Consider the following 5,871-nt stretch of genomic DNA (forward strand, 5'->3'; position numbering starts at 1 on the left):
TCGAAACGACTAGCACATGGTGACCCAGGCATAAATTCTCTCGACAAAGCTTGCAAGCAGCATGATATTAGCTATTCACAAAGCAATAATCCAAGTGATAGGCACCTAACCGATGGTATATTAGCAGACACAGTTGTGCAAATTGCAAAGAATTCAGGGACAAAATTGGGGGAGAAAGTTGAGGCTTGGGGTGTAAATAAAATCATACGTGTTAAACGTGCACTTGGATCGGGTATAAGGCACAAACCCATGAAGAAAAAACAGAAAAGGAAAGCCCCCACAAAGAAGGGTGGACTATTGCCCTTTATTTTCCCAGTGCTGGCTGCGCTAGGTAGTTTGATTGGTGGAGCTGCAGGTATAGCCAAGTCTGTTAACACCGCTAAGAACCAGGTGAAATTGCTAAGTCAAAATGCTGGCACTAGCCTGCAATTCAAAAAACGGGTCCGGACTCTTCTTGCAACCTAACCCAGTCATGGGAGGAGGGGAAGGCAGGAACCCAGAAGCAAGAAGAAGGGAAACATGAAACAATAATAAATAACTTACCGAAACGTCCTCTTACCAACGTAGACTTAAAGATAGCAATAAAAAATTAAAAATTCCATACTTTAGAAATGAGGAACAACTTGCCAAGAAAACCATGGCATAATGAATGTGCTATAATTAATTTAGATTCCTCGGAAGGGCCTGGAAGTCATTGGGTTTCCTTTAGTAAGAGGGGACGGAATGTTACATATTATGATAGTTTCGGAGATTTGCCTCCACCATTAGAATTGCTGCGATATTTGAAATAATCTAAAATAACCTACAACTATACTAGACAGCAGAGAATAAACTCATGGAACTGTGGACATTTATGCATAAAGTTTCTGCTCTCTGTATATAAGAAACACAGTAAGAGTTTAGGCTCACAGTTCAAAAACGAGGGAAAGTTGCACCACATAGAGAGACGTAATCGTATAACCTGAAATGTCGATCACCTTAATACTAACAGGAAACAGTTCGGAACTATGTTCCACACTTTTTCCTCCCCTAGAACTTACTGGAGGGGAGTGGAAAATGGCGTATGTGAAACAAATGCTACCTACTGATATCTCCTTCACATTAAGAGGCAACCCCAACACACTACAGTGTGCAATGTATAGTGATGCAGCAATATATTTCCGTGCTAACGATACTCTACGAAGCATGCTTGGCTTTGAAGCTGGAATCTACAAGGAGGGAATAGTACATGAATCAACACTGGCTGTGAATATCCTTCCAGTGAACGTCATACATATTACAACCAATATAATCGGCAACAGTTTTCTCAACGGAAAGATAAACAACACACTACATGAGTTTGCTCCGCTTGTACCACCTCGATATAAAATAACGGAACTACCAAAAAGTCTCATTTATACTCCAGTCACCGTCAAGAGAATCAGGAACTGATTGTGTGTGTTGTTGACCAGGACGGTTACCTAATTAACTTTCGAAACGAACAAATCACTTTACATCTACATCTGAGGAAATATGGGCGTGAAATACTTTAATCTGTATAAAGGTAGGGGAGTGACGAAACCTAGAGTCAGTAGATCACGGGACCTCAAGCGACTAACACGTGTCAACGTACGCTTACTTAAGAATTTGGGGTATAAAGTTAATCAAAATGGCCGATAGTATTTTATAAATTGAACAGTCGATACAATACGATGATGACATTACCAAAAGTGAATAACATTCTTATAGGCCATTCCTACATGGTCCCTATGAAGCAAGCTCTGAGGTAAGAATTTCAATACAAAATGCTGATATATACACTCTAATCTCCAAGAGCATTCTACGCATACATGGCACTTTCACCAAGGCAGATGGTACAGCACCGAATAATGCAAAAATTATAAACAATGGAATAATGCACATGATGAGTCGGATAGCATATGAGCTGAATGGTGTTTAGATTGATGAGTATCGAGATGTGGGGACTGTATCTACCGTGAAAAACTACTTGTCACGCACAAGTGATGAAAATGGACTTAGTGAAATGGTATTGGCAAATACATTTACTAATGCCATTGTAGATGTAAGTGTCCAACCACAACAAGTGTCACTAACTCTAAATAGCTTCGAATGGCTTGTTCCACAGATCACTGTTTCACCATCCCAAAGAACACGGCTTCTTAGACTGGTGGAGAAGGGAAAAAATATCGACCTAGCTTTTCGATCATGGAGCATAGAATCATATCCTAGTTTACCACACACTCAAACAATTTCTTGGAATGTGAAATCGAGTTTTTCCACAGAGAAGGTATATAATCGTAGCATTTCAAACCGCTAGACATAACACCATTAATGCAGATAAATCGAGATTTTACCACTGCGATGTAAAGAATATCAAAGTATACCTCAACTCAGAAATCTACCCCTACATTGATTTAGAAAACAATTTCACTAATGGATATTACTTACTTGCATATAACATGTATGCAAACTTCCAATCGAGTTTCTTTGGATGGCAGTGTGCAACGCTGTTGACTCCTGAAAGTTTCAAAGACAGAGCAACTCTGTTCATGTTTTATGTATCTCGTCAGGATGAAAGGATTGCATCAAATGTAATAGATTGCAAAATTGAAGTTACAACTTCAAGGAACATCCCTGCTTTAACTGCGATTATACTTCATGATAGACTTGTATCATATAACCCAAGAGACAAAACTGTTAAAATACTGCCCTAGAAAGGATATTGGCTTAGTCTCGTCTCGACCACCATGACGAAATGTGTAAACCTCCAAGGTTTCTCTAGTCAGTATGGAATTATTATCAAGGAACTTAGCATTGCGGATGAAGAAGGAAATGTATTAACACGTAACTTTCAACCTCCATTTGAATGGCGATATCTCACCAGGAAGTATAAAATAAAAAATGCCTGGCTCACTAGAAATTTTCATGGTTTACAGTGGGAACACGGACTCGTTCCTTATGCTTCAATACCCAACATATTGGCAAGTCATATGACCGGACCTGTATTGGTTGTAGGAATAGAGCAGAAACGGTGGCTAACTAACTATTGTAAGCAACATGTGCTAATATTAGATGTACAAGCATAATATGACTGTCCATCATTGAAAGAATTAAATACATTGTACGCGTGCAATAATAGAAGATGTCCAGGTCCGATCTCTAGACACAATGCGAGCATGCTTAGGGCTTGGATGGTTGATCACCGCGTTGGAATGTTGGAGGCCACCAGCAAGGCGGGGGGACAACGGAAGCAACGGTACACGTGACTGGACTGGAGGGGGATCCTAGCGGTATAAATTGTGGTCAACACCCTAGACACAGCAGTCAACACATAGTCGTGTGGGTATAGCTGCTGCTACAAATTCAAGCAAATGCCGTTCGATACAACTGCAAAGTACGCGGAAGTAACGCCGGGATCCCGCCGTGGGCACTAGGTCACCGAGGATGGCTACTTCCAACTAGAGGTCTGCAACTTCGGTCATAGTAGTATGTAAATGGGGCTACTAGATCAGGCGCCAGGCGGTGGTGCGTGGTGCCGGTGTCCGCCATCTTGGATTGTGACGTCACGGCGGCAAAAATTCCTCAAAATTCCTCAAAAATGACTCAAAATGACTAAAAATTTCCCGTTTTAAGAAAAAATTTCCCGTTTTCGAGGGAAAAATTCCCGTTTCGAGGGAAAATTTCCCGGTTTAGTCCTTAAAAATCCCAACGGCTAGAAATGTCCTGATAGAGGCTTAAGCATCCTTAACTAAAGCCTCAGTTAAGCCTCTATCAGGATGTGACCTTGACCTTTGACCTTGACCCCGACGGCCATCTTGGATCCACCATCTTGGATGACTTCATTTCGTTTTCTCGAACATTCCGGCATTGTGTTATCGGCCATTTTGAATTATGACGTCACTGTTGCAATTTCCGTTACGGCCGCCATCTTTAAATTTATTATCCGATTTTAATGAAAAAAAAATTTTAAAATTATAAAAAAATCAAATAAAAATTTTTTTAATAACATATTTAAAAAAAACAAACATTTACAACACGGAGCTCGAAGTCCTCGGTTCGAACCCGACGAGTGCAAAAAAAATAAAAATGGCGACCGATCCTTCCCTCGTGGTGGGTGCTGGCAGACTGACTCCCGCCACTTTTTATCATCATCTAGTATGACGTCATGGCCGCCATCTTGTCTTCGATGCTGGAAGCCATCATCATTGTATCGTCGGCTAGAGTGCGCCGATGACATGTTAGTTTAATTCGTATCCGCTAGAGTGCAGTAATCATTTATTACTGTGACACCGCCATCTTGTCATTTGGCCGCCATCTTGAAAATCCGTAATTATTTAGCTAGAAATTCGGGAAAAGTTCCAAAATTCATTAAATAAATCACTCATTAATTTACATATTGATTCGATCGATTCCCGTCCTCGGTTCGATACCCGATCGATGCAATAATGTTTAATCTTATTTAAAAAATAATAATTTCAATATACCATGTTCAACATTCGTAAAGAGTCTCTAAATCCTCTACGACCACCATCCTATCAGACATCAATACCACCATATTGTAAATGTGTAATTTTAATGCTAGAGATCCGGGAAAAAGTTCAGAAATCATTAAATAAATTTCCGATCAATATACTGATTAATTAGATCGACTAAGGTCCTTGGTACGATCTAGGATGATGCAAAAAAATTAAATATAACATCAATTTAACATAATAGTAACAGGTTCGAGGAATTAAACACCGCAAGTTCTTTTACAAACATAATATTTATTACATAAATTCTATTCTACTACAGGATCACTTACGAAAGCCAGCAATCTTATAATCATTTAGTTCCACAGCGGTGTGAAATGACTAATTCTTAGCTCCAATCGGTTTATACTAGACAGAGTCCAGCCAGAACCTTTACAGACATAGTCCACCTCTTCTTGACAGAGTTTCTGGATACCGTTTTTAACAGTTTGCTTCACATCGTTAGAACTGTAAATTACTGCAGCCGATGTCTTGAATGCACACTTCTCCACTTTGTCATCGAACGGATATGGCTTTCCATATATACAGTCCAACCACAAGTTATATTTCAAAGGTCCGTTTGTTGCTACATCATCAGTAAGCTGATTGATTATCTTCTGTCTGATATCGTCAAGAAAATTACAAATGTCCTTCGACTCACCGAACGTATTTAGATAATAGTAGTCTTTCAACGTTCCACGAAATGCAGACTGCGTCAAGTAGAAGCCATTATCGTTCACTTGTAATGCTCCGAACACAGTCTTAGGTTTAGTTCCATGTGCAGACGTCATAACAATCGGTTGCCGGGCATCTGTTTTTTTGGTTGTACGCTTTCGTGTCTCCAATCTAAAGCGAGGAGTCTAAATGTCGGCAGGTAGTTCAGCAGTAGGAGCACAGACTCCACCTTTACATTTTTTCGCATGATGTCGCAAACTGTCAATTCGAGTAAACCATTTAAGGCACTCATCACATCGAAACTTCATGCGAGAAGGATTCTTCGTGCATTTGCTCCGCTCATGTCTTCATGCATCATGGGAAAATGCGAACGACGTATCACAGTAGCTGCAAGGATACCGTGGTGATGAAGACGATCCTTTCATACCCGATCCAGATACAGGCGTTGCAACAGTAGTACCATTTCCAGGCATTCTCTTATGCACATCGATGCATCGTTGTTGAGCCGAAACCTTTACTTTCTGCCGCACAGCAGGACCTTTGCATGCCTTCATGTGCGTTTTCATATTATCTTTTCTGGCAAACTGCTTATGACATTTCTCACAAACAAACATTTTACGATATAGGTTCTTGGCACATTCGCTCCTCTCGTGCCGCCGAGCATTGCTGTTGTTTGAGAAAATCT

Source organism: Bacillus rossius, chromosome 11 (genome assembly GCF_032445375.1).
Source record: "Bacillus rossius redtenbacheri isolate Brsri chromosome 11, Brsri_v3, whole genome shotgun sequence".
Classification (NCBI taxonomy): domain Eukaryota; kingdom Metazoa; phylum Arthropoda; class Insecta; order Phasmatodea; family Bacillidae; genus Bacillus; species Bacillus rossius.